The following is a 17393-nucleotide window of genomic DNA, read 5'->3' as shown; positions in this document are numbered from 1 at the left end:
CTAAGCTTCCTGAGCAGCAGTGATATCCACAATGTAATCATCATTAACTCTACTCTCTGCAGCAACATCATTATCAGTACCAAAGGTATCACCCCCTACAAAAGGAAATTGGACTCCTGGGCAAGACACTTGTATAGGAATTTGCTCACTTCTTATCACTTGACTCATGCAAGACATTCCTACAGTTTTCTTCACCTCCTAGAGCTAAGGTAGGCACACATTATTATTGAAATAAATTGAACACAACTATCCTAAAGAATAACAGAAAAACACACAATGCAATTAAAAAAAGATAAAGAAATCCTGGGTTGCCTTCCAGTAAGTGCTTTTTTAACGTCATTAACTTGACGGGTCAGATGCCTTCAAGGTGGCATGAATGTCACATAGAACACATCTTCCTTGCATTTTCGCTTCTTTGCTAGAGATTCCATGAAACTCATGTATCCCGGAAATGCCTTCCATACCATTGCAAGAGAAAAGTTGGTGTTGAAGGAGAAAATGACACTTAAAGATTTATCACGTTCTCCATGCCTTTCTTCCTTGCCAATCAGTTGATGAGGAGAGGTATTGACTTGGAGAATACTTTCTCGTTGAATTTCTACTTGTGAGCATTTCTCCCATTGTTGTTGTGTTCTATCCTCACTTTTTTCTTCATCTTTTTCTCTTGAATCATTCTCTTCTACAAGACTTTCCTTATGAGCTTCAACCTCTACAAAATTTTCTTCCCTTGTGACCAAGGGTAATTTAGGTACTTCTTTTACTAGCTTACCAACTTGAATTTCTAGACACTGCTAGAAAGGTAAGGATCTACATCGGTGGAAATGATATTTCTACGTCGGGCCAGGCACCGTCTTTGCTACAGGTGTCGTTGTTTCCCGACAACGATTACGACGTGTCTGAAAGCACCGTCTTAAACAGTAAGCAACTTTCAAAGACGGTGCTTACCTCAGCACCGTCTTTGAATGTAGGCATTCTAAGACGTTGCTGACATAAGCACCGTCTTAGAATGCTGACTTTCAAAGACGTTGCTGATGTAAGCACCGTCTTTGAATGTCCACTTTCAAAGACGTTGTTGAGGTAAGCACCGTCTTTGAATGCTGACTTTCAAAGACGTTGCTGATATAAGCACCGTCCTTGAATTCAATATTATTTTTAATTATTAATATTTTTTCTGATTCATATCCCATCAGAAAAAATATAAATAATTAAAAATAACATATATTAGCATGATTGTAATTATTATTAATGCAAAAATTTATTTAATAGGTAAAAGTCTACTCCATGAAATGGACATTCTGTAAGAATTTATTCCAAGATTCTTCAAATGTTGAAGGTCTTCCTACAAAATCATTAAAAATAAATTAAGTAGAATATAAAAATAAAACACAATATCAAACACGTGTTTGTACACAATCTTATAATTGTAATTGTTGCTTTTAATTATATGAAAAGTTTGACCAATGAATTTATAAAGGCAATCTAATATTATAATTATTATTGAAAAAAATTAACCTCTTCCTTTTTGGTTAGGGAAGAAGCATTTGGCCCAGCCTCCACTACGGATCTTTCGGTAGTAGAAAGGGGTGGCTCCTGTAAACATACCAAAAAGCATTAAAAAGTTAATAAGCATATACAAAAGCTTAATTAAAAAATTACAAGAATTAAAAAATATTTATAAGAGTAAAAGTTTAATTAGATTTTTTTAGAACAATATAGTTTTTTTAGAACTAAAAAATAAATTAGATAAATAAATGATCAATTATAAATGAACAATATATTTTAAATAAGTGAATCAGTTACTAATTTAGTTTGATAAGGATTAAGCGGTCTGTATCCTATAAAGTGAGCAACTCACTAACAAAATAATTAAATTGTTGACTTCATTCAAAGAAACTAAAACAAGGCTCCAAGCTACAGCTAGTGGGAGGGTCCAATCCCACTTTGACTTTACGAACTGCAAAGTGAAGAAAGTTTCTTGGGATAACATGAGAATGTACCTTGCACCTTCATCTAGCCAATAAGTTTTTTGGGTTTTGAAGCAACATCCTCACTGGAAGGCTCTGCATTGCACTTCACCATTAAGAACAATAAAAACATAGACAACATTATTAGTCAAAATATAAAGGGGATTGAGCATAGATTAAGAACAAAGATTGGAATTGCAGAGAATCAATTTGGTTTTATGGAAAGAAGGTCTACGATAGAATTTATTGATCGAGTGCCAATTGCCAAGAGAAGTTGTGGAAAGCTTTGGAAAAGAAAAGTGACCATTGGCTCAAATATGGTTTTTATTATCCTAGTATATCTTCTAAAATATAGTTTTTTTTATAAGGAAAAAATGTTTTGGCCAGACTCGGCATGGCATAGTAAATACCTATTTTTAAATTCTCAACAAGATACTATTTACTCATGGAACTGAACCGTGTACAACACTTGTTTATACTCATGGATTATACACAGTAGCGTAAAGCAATACCATCTTTACCAGAACCAAATACATCAAGACTCAAGGAAGGATTGGGAAGAAAGAGCAGTGGAGGAAGAGCCTTAACTTACCCAAATGCATCCCTCAATAAAGCACATTCATTTTCCAAAAACATAGGAGCTTCCATGCACTGCATTGCCCAAGCATGAAGGCAAAGACGCACACAAGCATCATTTGCAATCACTCCATGCCATGGACCAAGAGCACTGAAATGAATTTGCATATTAGCGCACATTCAAGGAGATAAATATTCAGCACAATAAAGAACACACAAAATACTTTCAGCATAATAAAGAACACACAATATATGTCTTATCAAATATAAATTTTAAATTACTTTGAGCAGTAGTTTGGGTGATCAAATTCATATTAATTTGTAAAATAAAAACTACTATTCTAACAACAATACTTTTTATCACCATTTTCATAAATAAATAAATAAGAAAATAACAAGTGGTTAAAAATTAACACCCTCGATCACTTGGTTAAGTTTTTTTTTTCTTTTTTGAATGTAATTTTCCAAAAAGATAATATATTCATAGGAAGTAGACTTCTGCTATAACTATTATATCCTATACTGCAATCACCACGTGGCTCTTGTTATCAATACACATAAATGTAAACTATTGTTATTATTATTTGTCAGCTCTTAGTTAACGACCATAAAAACTTTAGTTAAATGATACTTATAGCAGCTAAAAAAACATGAGTATCTACCAATTTCACAATATTTCTCTGCACAAAAGCAATCGGCTGAGATTAAAATTTTAGAAGAAATAACATCATCAACCAAATGTACCTATAATTGGTTAAGGGTATAAAGTTAGCAAGCTTCCCACAATCTGGATCATCATCAAGACTGTGTGTGTCAAGAGCAACCCTCCAAACCTCTCCATCATACCAGACAACAGCATCTATGGCAGGCCCTTTATCATCATAACTCTAAAACATAAAACAACATTGCCTTTTTAGTAAGATAACTCAGTTGACTAAATACTGAGCGAGATCAGGAGGTTACAAGCACCAAACCTCTTATATTTAATTATATGGATTGAACTCCAATATTTATTATTTAAAAAGTTTCACCATCTATATATGGTTCTTCTGAAAAGTTAATCACCAAAGAGTATAAATCAGACAGCCAAAGGGTAAAAAGACTAGACGAACAAAGAACAAAACCTCCAAGGTTAGAACAATCTTCCATCTTGAGGCTTTTGAGGCTCTTTTTATCAGCAACAAATCGAGCAAATTCACCCCTGCATTGTTAATGTTGCAGAATAGACAAAATTAATCAGCAAAAAGTGGCAATGTGGTATCCTCTAGTTAAGCTTACATGGTACTACAAATTGTTTATGGCTTGGTGGTGGCCAAAGTTATCAATTCTAAGAAAAATGAAATTTATAACTTTTTCAACAACAAATTATACTGAGTTTTTTTATATATATATAAAGCTTGTACTGAGATTCTTTTCTTATTAATAATATGCCAGCTAAAATATTTTTGGTACCTATAGTTTGGTAATTGCCAGCTAAAAAACACACGCTCACACAAATTAAAACATCTACTCCCTCCCACATACCAACCCAGTTATGTTAGTCATAATTAACTTTACTTACGATGATTATCATTATAAATACATAAATATTATAAAACAGAGAAAAGCGGCCTGGATACCAAGTTCTTCTTTGATTCTTGAGAGGTGGTTGGCGATTTTAGCCTAGCAAACAACTCCTGGATAAATGTATAGTCATTCTTCAACAAAGAGACAATATAAAAATAACAGAGCAGACAACAATAAGGACAATAGCCTCTACCAGAAAATCCTCACCTACCTCGATTCTCTTCCCTCTGTTGAAGATTCTGATTACCCCAATCCCTCCGACATCTTCCTCCACCTCGACCATAACCACACCGTTCATGACACCTTCCTTGGCGCCAGGCTCTCCTGGACCAACGCCTCCGGCGACGCGCTCGTTCTTCGATTAAAGAAGAAAGACAAGCGCAGAGTCTTCCGGCAGTACTTCTAGCATATTCTCTCTGTCGCTGACGAGATTGAGCAACGAAGAAAAAAGGACATCAAGCTGTACGTGAACTCCGACGCCGGTGAGTGGCGATGGACGCGGAGCTGAAGAACAAGGTGAAGTCCGATCTGGATCAGTTCCTAAAGTCGAAGCAGTACTACCACCGGCTAGGCCACGTTTGGAAGCGGAGCTACCTCCTTGAGAGGAAACTCACGAAAGGGAATTGGGAGTGCCGGACCAGCGGAGAGGGAGAGGGTGAGGGAGAGGGAGAAGGACCGTCTTTTCCTCTTCGTACTCTCTCTCTAGAACCTTCGGTACTACAGCTAGCATTAAAATTAAAATAAAAATTCATTTCATTCAAAGGCGGTTTTCCAAATGGACCGTCTTTGAAGATTTGATAACTACGCCGGTCATATATCAAAACCGCCTTTGTTTTGTTATTTTAATTGTACAAAGACGGTTTTCGTACAAGCCGCCTTTAAAATATTTATTATATTTACAAAAAAAACCATACTATCAAAGATAACGACGTTTTGGAAGGACCGTCCTTGATCCAATGTCGTAATAAGGCTAGTTTTTAGTAGTGAGATTTTGAATTGTGTGTTGAGTAGCTTCAGATGTTTCCATGAGTTGCATCAACAAATTATCAAGATTAGAAATTTTTTCTTCTTCATATTGATTATAAGGTTGAAACTCTTGCTCCCACCGACAATTTTCCGTGGAGTAACTCTTGCCAACTTGAATCTCGAAATTTTGAATTGAGTTTTGATTGGCTTTAAAGCTAGCTTGGGATGTTATCATGAATTGCATAAACATATTCTCCATATTAGAAAGTCTTTTTTCTTCATATTGATTGTAAGGGTGTAACTCTTGTCCCCACCAAGAATTTTCCTTGGAGTAGAGATGACAATTATTATTGAAATGCTCTCCTCCACAAAAATCACAATTTATCGGTGGTGGGTGATTGACCCCTAATCATATGCTTTCAAGATGCTGAGTCCACCTCTTTAAAATATCTTTCATGGATCAAGTTCTTTGGAGGTTCCACCCTGCAAGCATATACTCATAAGAAAAAGATACTTCTTCTATTTTTTTTATCATTTAAATTTGAAAAATTAAGGAAAAATAACAATTAAAAATAGAATATCCAAAAATACCAAGTACAAAGAACAAAGTTACCGGCAACGATGCCAAATTCTTGTTGATGGATTGGCAAGTGCAGCAATGCATCCCAAGTAGTAAATTTAAAACGGAAGTCCAAGTATCGTATTTACATGAACTTTGTTTGTACGTAGGTAGATGAATATTTAATTGAGAAAAATATTTGGAAAAGGTAATAGAAAAACAATAAAATAAATTTCTGAAAATTAAATCAAACAAGAAAAAGAATTAAACATGAATTAAAATTAATTAATTAAAGACAAAAAAGATGAGAAAATTCAATAATATTGTAGAAGGAAATTCAGACGGTGAGAATGTTGAGAACTTAGCCTAGTAGAGTTACTCCTTGATGTAATGTTAATGATTTTTCTCCATTTATAATTATTCCAATTAGACCTGCATCTACTCTAACTTTGGTCCCCCGCACGAAAGAGTGTAATTTATCTACTTTCTCTCCCAAATTCCTTTGCAAAACTAAAATAATAAATTGCATTAAGAATAGAGATGTATAATAGGCTAAACAAATATCAACATATCCCTAGTGATGACTTTATTTTGATTCCTTTTCGTAGTTCTATTAGAAAATAACATTTCTCAATTTCGCAACATGCCCTTTTGCGGGCGAGCGAGGCGAGGCTCACGGGTGCGCTTTCCAAAGGAGGAAAGATGCGCAGAGTCGCCACCAACGTTTATTTGTGGAAAACGTCGGAAAAACCGAAGGAAACCGGTCAAAATAAAAATTCTAAGTTCGGGAGTTGTATTTACATTTGAGGAAGGTATTAGCACCTCTCACGTTTGTCTCAAAGGACAACAGCCTATTTTTTAGAATTGTGGAAATTGTGTTACCTTAACTTTTATTTCTTTTTATTTTTTGAGGTCGACAAAAGCGGGGCTTTTGCTCCTACGTACCCTCCATCGAAGAGGAAATCAGACCTACGTAGTTCTTTCTTAAGAGTGAATCAAGTGATTCTTTTTACTTGAAAGGTGATCATTTTAAGGCGTTGGACCTTAAAAATGATCCATTTACTTGGTAAGGAAAACTGAAATGATAAACTTTCAAACCCTATTTTTTTGGGGACGAGCTTGACTAGGTGAGTTGATTTTAGCCTTAGTTTCACTTTAGTTATTAGTCAATTCAATTAAGAATGAGAAATCCCAAAGAGAAAATGTCCGATTGATTTTTTTGCTTCATTTTACTAAAAGATATTTTTTATTATTATATTATTATTTTACCTCTTTTTTGGATTTCCAACGTGGTTACGGCACGACCGAACGGTCGGAATTCATTTTAGCAGAAATTAACGGATGATACAATTCAAATGATCGGTGGAAATTTATTTTATTTTTTTATTAGGCGAGGAACGACTTAAATAAATGACTGAAACACGTCAAAAGGGGGTATATAAAGCGAATGAAAACGAGAATAAAAATACATGAAACAAAATGTGGACCACCACGGGTACATAGAACGAATTGAAAAGCTCGGTTTGAGGTACTTACCCGTTGAAGACTGAAGAAAACGAAGAACGAACGATGAATGTCGAAGAACGGTTGAAAATCTTCGCGTAATTACTCACGGAAACGTTACGGAAGCGCTTCAGCTTGGATTTTCTTCACGGAAACAATTTTCCTCAGCAATTTTGAGAGAATAAGAAGTGCCAAGAAGGATGACCCCTTTCCCCCTTCATTCCTCCCCCTATTTATAGCAAAATAGGGGAGGAGCTTGCCACCCAGCTCGCCCAGGCGAGCAAGGTTGCTTCCTCCAGAAGCAACCGCCTTCAAGAGGAAGAAACTGGAAGGCCCAAGTGGGCCTGATTGCTATTTGTATCCTTCTTTTAACTAAATGCACCCCCTTTACCTTTTTTTGGTAATTCTTTTTCCGTAACGTGACGAAACTTTACGACTTTCGTAACGATACTTATTTTCCTTCCGCAAGGTTACGAATCCTTACGGATTATGTGCTTACTCTTTTCTAGCTTTCGAAGAAGTTACGGAAACTCACGGATTGCGCAAAACACCTCTTTTCGATCTTTGTCACATTGCGGAATTTCACGGATCGCGTAAGCCTGCTTCCTTTTGATTTCCGGCACGTCTCGGGACTTCACATATTGTGCAACAAAGGGTGCCAAGTATCTCAAAGCGGCCAATCAAAGGTTGCATATCATCAAATAATAATCCCCGGACGAAATTATGGTATGACAGTTGCCCCTCTTTACTTACCTTTTATCGGAGATAAGACGAAAGCAAAGATAAGACACTGATTTCGTCCGTCTTGCCCTTCCCGTGATTAGTCTTTGACGACTCTCGTCTCTACTCCTTCTTCTCTTTTTTTTTTTTTTCTGTACAACACAAAACAAAATACAAACATAATATACACATATACACATGTTTGGCGAAGGAACCGATCGGGAAAATAACAAAAAACCATATTTCCCAGTCACTGGAGGTTCCGCGCTTGATAACGGAGGACACATGAACAGCGCTAGGCAATGAATTCATGGGTCTCCGAATAAAAGTGGAGAATGGAGAATTGGCGAACAGCGCTAGGCAATGAATTCGTGGGGCTCCAGACTCAATGGTGGAGGACACATGAGCAGCGCTAGGCAATGAATTCATGGGTATCCAAATAAAAGTGGAGAATGGAGAATTGGCGAACAGTGCTAGGCAATGAATTCGTGGGGCTCCAGACTCGATGGTGGAGGACACATGAACAACGCTAGGCAATGAATTCATGGGTCTCCGAATAAAAGTGGAGAATGGAGAATTGGCGAACAGCGCTAGGCAATGAATTCACGGGGCTCCAGACTCAATGGTGGAGGACACATGAACAACGCTAGGCAATGAATTCATGGGTCTTCAAATAAAAGTGGAGAATGGAGAATTGGCGAACAGCGCTAGGCAATGAATTCGCGGGGCTCCAGACTCGATGGTGGAGGACACATGAACAGCGCTAGGCAATGAATTCATGGGTCTCCGAATAAAAGTGGAGAATGGAGAATTGGCGAACAGCACTAGGCAATGAATTCGCGGGACTCCAGACTCGATGGTGGAGGACACATGAACAGCGCTAGGCAATGAATTCATGGGTCTTTGAATAAAAGTGGAGAATGGAGAATTGGCGAACAGCGCTAGGCAATGAATTCGTGGGGCTCCAGACTCGATGGTGGAGGACACATGAAAAACGCTAGGCAATGAATTCATGGGTCTCCAAATAAAAGTGGAGAATGGAGAATTGGCGAACAGCGCTAGGCAATGAATTCGCGGGGCTCCAGACTCGATGGTGGAGGACACATGAACAGCGCTAGACAATGAATTCATGGGTCTCCGAATAAAAGTGGAGAATGGAGAATTGGCGAACAGCGCTAGGCAATGAATTCGCAGGGCTCCAGACTCGATGGTGGAGGACACATGAACAGCGCTAGCCAATGAATTCATGTGTCTCCGAATAAAAGTGGAGAATGGAGAATTGGCGAACAACGCTAGGCAATGAATTCGCGGGACTCCAGACTCGATGGTGGAGGACACATGGACAGCGCTAGGCAATGAATTCATGGGTCTTCGAATAAAAGTGGAAAATGGAGAATTGGCGAACAGCGCTAGGCAATGAATTCGCGGGACTCCAGACTCGCTGGTGGAGGACACATGGACAGCGCTAGGCAATGAATTCATGGGTCTCCGAATAAAAGTGGAGAATGGAGAATTGGCGAACAGCGCTAGGCAATGAATTCGCGGGACTCCAGACTCGATGGTGGAGGACACATGACAGCGCTAGGCAATGAATTCATAGGTCTCCGAATAAAAGTGGAGAATGGAGAATTGGCGAACAGCGCTAGGCAATGAATTCGCAGGGCTCCAGACTCGATGGTGGAGGACACATGAACAACGCTAGGCAATGAATTCATGGGTCTCCGAATAAAAGTGGGTAGTACCGAATGGTCCACCGGGTTTTTTCCACCTAAAAAGAAAACATGCTTTTTGCAAAGAAAAATAAATCATTCGCGAGAGCACCATATCTTAGAGAAACAATATACTTATGCCAAGGGTAATCTTCCTTGTGACCGAAAATGAAGGGCAGGATGTCAACATTTAGCTTTTAAATGAACATGCGGGGGAAACATCGGGCTAAGCTGAAAATAAATCACTCATAGTGTATAAAACTCACACAGGCAAGTGTTTCACCCTATTCCCAAACCATAACTGCACCACGACTTTATTTTGCACACGATTTCCTATCGAATCAAAGATCACACGTACGATCACGGATCAATAGGATTTTCTCGAGGGTAGTGTTTTTTTGAGAGGAAACTGGGTGTTCCGGTCTTTTCCTCTGTGTTTATGTGGGGCGGGATATCGCCAGTCGAGAATGATTTTGAGTGGCAATCTGAAAGGAAGAACCACCAAAAATGGGTTTTCCTTTGCCGGCAGTCACCTACCTTGCTGAAAATTTATCTGGCTTGAAGAATTTCTGTCCTCTTTCTTTCATTGATCGGGAATTACTCTGTTTTCCCCCGATCTTTTCCTTTTTCTCTTCCTTTCGATCTTCGATCGGGAATCCTTCTTTTCTTTCTTTTTTTTTGTTCTTTTCTTTGTTTTCATCTTTTTCTTTTTTCTTTCTTTCCATTTCTTCCTTTTCTTTCTTTTCACTTCTCCTTCTCCATTCCTTTCTTTGGGAAATCGGGTTTTAGCATTCTATTTGCTTTCTCTTGAGGGAATTCCGCTGTCCTTTGCTTCGGGGGAAAGGATGAGGATTCTTTTTTATAGGCCAAGGTTCAAAAAAGTCTAAGGTTGTGTTTCAATGGGGTCTTTTATCGTGAGAACCCAATCTTGATATCTAGGGAAAAACAAATTTGGTTGTCAAGGTGTCGGTCTCGGGCCGAACTCCCATATTACTCCACAAGACACGCATGACAATGATGATTTGAAAACAACGTGCAAAATTAGTCATGGCTATAGCCAGGTGGGCACTCAAGCATCCCGTTTATGGCATTGTGATACTACGGTTGGGAATTTACACAAACAGGCCCAACGTTTCCAAGTTATGTTCTTTCATCAGTTCAATGAATTCATCCATTCTTATCTCGGTTATTCCGGAAAATAAACTCTTAGCGTCAGTCCCTTGTTTCCAGAAGATACGTTCGCTCTTTATGAATGATTTATACTTCTTAACTATAACCTGTCGACCTTCGCGGTCTTTCTTTCTTTTTCCTTTTTGTTTCATTTTTATATTCACAAAACTATACACCCATGGCCCTCTATGAGGAAAACTTTTCTTTGTATATCTACATTCTTATACTTGAAAAACTTTTTCTGTACACGTATTGGAACTCTCTCTCTTTACGTCACACGGTCAAACCCTATTCATGCTCAAAAGACTTCCTCTTTTTCCATTTTTTTTCCACCCACACACGTAGTTTATACAAAAGTTTCTTTATATACACTCGTCGCTCACACACACAAGAATTTCTTTTCACACATTATTTACACACACAAAATCCTTCTACACACTTTCCTTTTACATATATATATAAACAAAAACCTTTTTCTTTTCTTTATGAACATGACATTTATTCACAACGCTTCTTTCTTTTTATTAGGATTTTTGGTTCATTTTATTTTTAGGACGACGTTCCTAAATGAAAAACTCTACACGGTTCCGGAATTTCAACAAACACTATTGACAACAACGAAGTAAGCACTAACGCAATAGTCCAAACAAAATATATGCACAAAACAAATGACAATCGCAACAACAAAAAACAAACGTTAGTCCCTCAAGTCATAGAAATAAGATAACATACAAATGATAAATGATGGAACATACGAATTTGGGGATCCCACGGTCATGTGGCTCCGCATGCCACCGGACTCTTGGGACACGGTAACAAAAAGTGGGGTGGTCGACAAAAGCAGGGCTTTTGCTCCTACGTATCCTCAATTTGTGATGAGGAACTTAGACCTACGTAGTTCTTGATAACTATGAGACTAAAAATAGTCTCGGTGTTTTCTTCACCAAAATGCGAACATGCTTTAGTAAAGAGACAAAACTTCCAACTTATCAGAGCAACATATGCTTTTTGGATGAAAAACAATGTGTCTATCGGGGAAGGAGAATATGCCGATGAAATTTTCTCATAACCGTAAATGAGATTTTGGATGTTTAGAATTTCATTTCTAAATGACCATTTAGAGGAAACACTGGGTCCAACAAAGATAGGAGAGAATCACTCAAAGTGTATCAATCTCACACAGGTAAGTGTTTTATCCTAACTCCGAACCATAGATATGTCATGACTTGATTTTGCAAATCATTTCCTATCAAATCAAAGATTACATGTATGATCATGGAACAATAGGACTTTCCTTGGGAATGGGTTCTTTTGGTGGGAAATTTGGCTTTGAGTGTTTTTGGGCCTTTTCCTTTTCTGTTTTTGTTTAGTGCGGGGCGAGAAAGTTGCTAGCGCACAAGATTTTGGTTGGCAATCAAAGGGAGAGGACCACTTTAGGTCGTGGTTTCCTTTCTCCCTTTTTTTTTTGTTTATTTGGTGACAATTCTGTATTGTTCAGATATTGTCTGGTCTAAAGACCTTTCTACATGTTTCTTCTGTTTTCTTCCAATCCTTGATCAAGAATTTTTTTCTTTCATTTTTGCTTTCTCCCACTCTTTGATTGGGAATTTTCATTTTCTTTTCTTTTTTTCTTTTTTGTTTAAGGATTGACATTCTCACCCTGGGTCAAGGTTTATGATAAGTTAGGATTTTGGCTCAAGGCTTGTAGAACGGCTGGTCATGATATATCTCAGGGTTTGGCCAGCGGTTCAGGGATAAAGGGGATGTCCTACATTATTTCCATGATACACATGCAACAATGATGATTAGTAATTTTTATGCAAAACTGGTCATGCATGCACCCATGTGGACACTCAAGCATCAAGTTTTTATGGTCATGTGACACTAGGGCTCAGGATTCATTTTCCCTATTTTAAGTCAACCCAGTGTTTCCAAAATATGTTCTTCTATCAATTTGTGCATTCATCCGAGTCTATCTTGGGTGTTCGAAAAAACTTTTCACAGCATTTGCCCTTCAAATATGTACACACATTTTTTTCAAAAACTGGTTAAGATCAATAAAATCTTTCAAAGAAAAGTTGGAAATTATCTCTTTTCACAAGCATGTTGTTTTTTTAGCTAGACAACTTTTTATTATTATTATTTTTTATTATTTTTCTTTCTTTTTTTTTCTTCTTATTCTTTTCTTGCTCGCTCTCTTTTTTTTTCATGAGGTATTTTGCTACATAGACACACGTATATTTTTGTGAGGTATTTTTCTATATACATGCGTGTCCCAGGTATCTTGCTACCTAAACATACATATATATGTTTTGTGAGATATTTTTGCTATATACATGCATATCCAAGGTATCTTGCTACCTAAACATACATATATATATTTTGTGAAGTATTTTTTTGCTACATACATGTATATCCCAGGTATCTTTCTACCATACATATATATATTTTGTGAAGTATTTTTTTTGCTACATACATGCATATCCAAGGTATCTTTCTACCTAAACATACATACATACACACACACACATACACACACACACACACACACACACATATATATATATATATATATATATATATATATATATATATATATATATATATATATATTGTGAGGTATGACTACCTTCCGAGCTTGTGCTTGTTTTATTTAAATTCCTAGGATCATGAGCAACTAGGTGTGTCCTGCTATGACTTGAGAAACAAAGCTGATCAGATAACAAGCAGAGATTTAAAAGGTACTAGGTTGCCTCCTAGTAGCGCTTCTTTAACGTCTTGAGCTGGACGCATGATGGCTTGTCGGTCACTGACCTAGTACTTTGCTTACCTTTGGCTTTGGACTTGGTCGCCTATTGGTCGACCATAGGTCGTAAGCAACGCTCTAACCTTTTTGTGGATGAGATGAGGTGAACTCTAGAGGTGATGGCGGTGCGTCTGTTGCCCGCTGCCGGCCATCCCTAGGCTACTGTGGTGTTTCGCCCTGTGCCTGCCTGGGGGCGTAGTACTTCTTGATGAAAGCTCGATTAGTAGGGAACCTGATGCCCTTGCTGGAGGTGACAGGCACTCCGTAGAACTGACAGAGACCCGTAATTAGAGCTTGACAACTTCAAGACCCTGTTGGACTTCTTCGGGTCCACTGGGTGTCTTGCAGGCGCGATCCCTACAAATAATAGATGAAATCAGAAATCAGTTGAGCGAGGTGCATACTTACCTATGTCATGATGATGTGACCTTGTCGGGGGGAACGGGCACCCTGTAGGACTACAGAGGCCCGTAACCAGAGCTGGAAACCCCAGGGCCCTGTTGGACTTCTCCGGGTCCACTGGGTGTCTTTGTGAGTGCGATTCCTGCAAACAATAGATGATATCAGAAATCAGTTGAATCATATGTATACTTACCTATGTCACGATGGCATGACCTCGCCGGGAGAACGGGCACCCTGTAGGACTGACAGAGGCCCGCCACCAGAGCTGGAAACCCCAGGGCCCTGTTGGACTTCTTCGGGTCCACTGGGCGTCTTGTGGGTGCGATCCCTGTAAACAATAGATGACATGAGAAATCAATTGAGCCATGTGCATACTTACCTATGTCATGACGACACAGACCAACTGATACATCTGCAGGGGTAGATTGGCATTGTGGTCGCTAGGCAGAATGTTGCTAAATAGCAAAGTCATCCATATCCATGTAAGAGTGGTCATGTTGGTGCGCATGATCCGTACTCGTCTTTTTTGCAGCGGCACGGGTGAAATCTTGCCCCGGTATGCATACTAGATGCGTGATAGCCTCCCTCTCTGAATGTGCTCGCACAATTGGTCGCCCTCCAATATCAGGGGATGGCCCAGGAACTGATAAAAGGAAACTACTGGCCCCTTAACCGGGAGTGCAAGTCTCGGTTAAGCATCTAAGGGCAAAGGACCTTATATTCTCCTAAGGTGTGGATATGGAGCACACTGAAAATGTTGACACGTAGCCCTCTAAAGGCAAGGGCGTGCAGCCCTCTGCAGGCGAGGATGTGCAGTCCTCTGATGGCGAGGACATATAGTCCTCTTAAGGTGATAGGTACTAGTACCCAAGGGTCCACCTTTATGAGAAAGCAAGAGATCGACTCATCGAGAGGGCCGATCATCCAAAAAGATTGGACACGAGATGTAGGAAATCTATGCAGTTAACATGATTTTTAGGGATGCAGACGCATGCAACCTTTGTCGTGAAATTTGGTAATGCTAACCTCATATGAAACAATGCAATGCAATGGAAAGTTTGTACAATGTTCATGACATTCTTTCCCTATTTTGTGATTTTGATTTTGATTTAATTTTTTTGGAAGACACAGATTGACTGTCCTTTTGAAAAAGGTGATAATTCATGCAACCTTATCCTATCTTTTGCAAATGTCTCCGGGAACTCCCTCAGAGTGTATATTCTGTTTGATTTAGTCACTTGACCATTTTGGAGTGACGGCAATGGAGCCGTTTGACGTTTAATCAATCTATTGAAATTCCAGGGATTGTCTCCCCCTTTTTTTCTTGTTTAAAAACATCGTCGGGTGAGAACTTTTGATCTGCCCCTATGTTCACTTAAGGCTCATGCACGATGCCCCTCATTGCCCCAGTGTAAGGCTTTGAGGTACCAATAGTTATCTTTTGTCATGACCTTGTAGCTGGGAACCTATTGGGTGAAAACTTCTAATCTGCCCCTAGGTTTGCTTGAGGTTTTTGCATGGTGCCTTTCGTTGCCCCAGTGTAGGGCTTAGAGGTACCAATTGTTGTCTTGTTTTCACAACCTCGTAGTGAGGAAGCATGAAAGAAGCAGTTGATTCTTGCAAAAAGAATTTTCCAAGGACGAGAAATAGTTGAAGGATTTTTCAGTTGGTGGATTAAGTCAAATGACTCCTATGTAGAAGCAAGATGTTTTGATGTTTTGATTATGCCAAAGGATCAAGTGCTTCTAAGTTTTATTCAAGACAAGAATCCAAGAATCCAAGAAAATCAAGATATATGATCAAGTTGATCTCTAGAATCTTAGGAAGAAGTTTCCAAATTGAAAAAACAAAAGGTTTGACCAAAGAATTCTATCATTTCAAATTGAGATTTGCTTTCTGGTAATCGATTTCCAGCAGCTGAAAATGTTTATAACAGTCACTAGAAATTTGAATTCAAAATTTATAATGTGCAATTGATTACACATGGATGGTAATTTATTACCAACAGTTTATTGAACATTTTAATTCAAATTTTAAAGCCTATAATCGATTACACAAGTCTTGTAATCGATTACCAGAGGGGATTTTCAGAATATAATTTCCAAGAGTCACATCTATTCAAATGGTTTATGAATGGCCATAAAAGGTGACTTGGAAACACAAATTTAAAGGGAGTTTTCATTGCCCAAAATGTTTTATCCTTTCAAAAGATTAAGAGTTTTTCTGAACTGAACTGTCTTATCTTCTCAAAAAGATTCCTTGGTCAACCACTTGCATATTCAATAAGGAATTTTGATTGATCTTCATTGTATAATCTATCTCTTTTAAGAGAGATCTCTTCCTCTCTTCTTCTTATTTCTGAAAAGGGATTAAGAGACCGTGGGTCTCTTGTTGTAGAGGATTCCTGAACACAAGGGAAGGGTTGTCCCAGTGTGGTTCAGACTTTGTAAAAGGAGTTTTACAAAGAGAGTGGAAAATCTCAAGTGGGTTGCTTGAGGACTGGACGTAGGCACGGGAAGTGGCTGAACCAGTATAAATCAAGTTTGCATTCCTCTCTTCCTTTAAACTTCTTTTATTTATTGCTATTTATCTTTTGCTTGAAAGAAGTTTATTTTGAATTGCCTTTTGAGTAATTCATGTTAAGGGTGCATTGTTAATCCGAAGAGAGTGAAAGTTTAATTGGGGAATAGCCTTCGTATCTTAATTCAACCCCCCTTTTTCTTAAGGTAACTGAGGTCATTTGTCCAACATCCTATTCTTGATAACTCACTTCTCTCTAAAAAGACAAACTTTCCGGAATGATAAAATGAGCTCACATGGACGTCTTGAAAACACAGTCAATCAAACGCTCTTTTTTCTTTTTGAACACTTTTTTTTTTTTATTTTGAAACTTATTTGTTTTGAACTTTACTCGTTGTTTTACAGCACCCCCACCAACGTGCAAGACGAGTAATCTCTAATTGAACGGTCTTGGAAGTCCAAACTTAAGAGCACATGTCGCTTGAGCAAACAAACCAATGGCTTGCACCCACATTCCGGTGAAAGTTGAATAAGCAAAGATGCGTTTGTGAGAGGATGAGGGACAAAGATATCAACTTTACCCATTTCATTTAACATTGTAACTGTGGTTTATAATAATGGTACAAACTTGAAAATCCTGATGAGTCATTAGAGACATCTAACAACAGCTTTCAAAATTGCCCCATGTGTGGCATCTCTTGTCAATGTCAGGATTTACACGCGATTCTCCTCAAATTTTAGCCAGCCCGCATCAATTAGACCTTGCACCTTACGCTTCAGAGCCCTACAATGCTCAATGGAACTCCCCGGGGCTTCTCCATGACAAGCACACGTTGCGTTCGAGTTGTATTCTCGGAGAAATGGAGGTTGATGAACCTTGGCTGGGGTTATGGCTACCATTGAATTATCAAGTAGATATGGGAGCAAGTCAG

At 38.4% G+C, this 17393-nt stretch overlaps 2 long non-coding RNA genes across 2 annotated transcripts; both read right to left on the bottom strand.

Moving 5' to 3' along the window:
• Nucleotides 1-1106: 1106 nt before the first annotated feature.
• LOC114402791 lies at nucleotides 1107-2081 on the bottom strand. Its single transcript, XR_003664512.1, has 3 exons — nucleotides 1998-2081; nucleotides 1513-1590; nucleotides 1107-1339 (listed from the first exon to the last, which is right to left on the bottom strand). It is a non-coding gene; the product is annotated as an uncharacterized LOC114402791 (long non-coding RNA).
• Nucleotides 2082-2562: 481 nt separating this feature from the next.
• Nucleotides 2563-4819, bottom strand: LOC114401702. Its single transcript, XR_003664334.1, has 5 exons — nucleotides 4318-4819; nucleotides 4160-4216; nucleotides 3665-3741; nucleotides 3285-3427; nucleotides 2563-2691 (listed from the first exon to the last, which is right to left on the bottom strand). It is a non-coding gene; the product is annotated as an uncharacterized LOC114401702 (long non-coding RNA).
• Between the last annotated feature and the right edge of the window lie 12574 nt (nucleotides 4820-17393).

This window comes from Glycine soja, chromosome 20 (assembly GCF_004193775.1).
Source record: "Glycine soja cultivar W05 chromosome 20, ASM419377v2, whole genome shotgun sequence".
Lineage (NCBI taxonomy): Eukaryota > Viridiplantae > Streptophyta > Magnoliopsida > Fabales > Fabaceae > Glycine > Glycine soja.
Note: the sequence above shows the minus strand (reverse complement) of the source record. Positions and strands in the feature narration are given on the sequence as shown.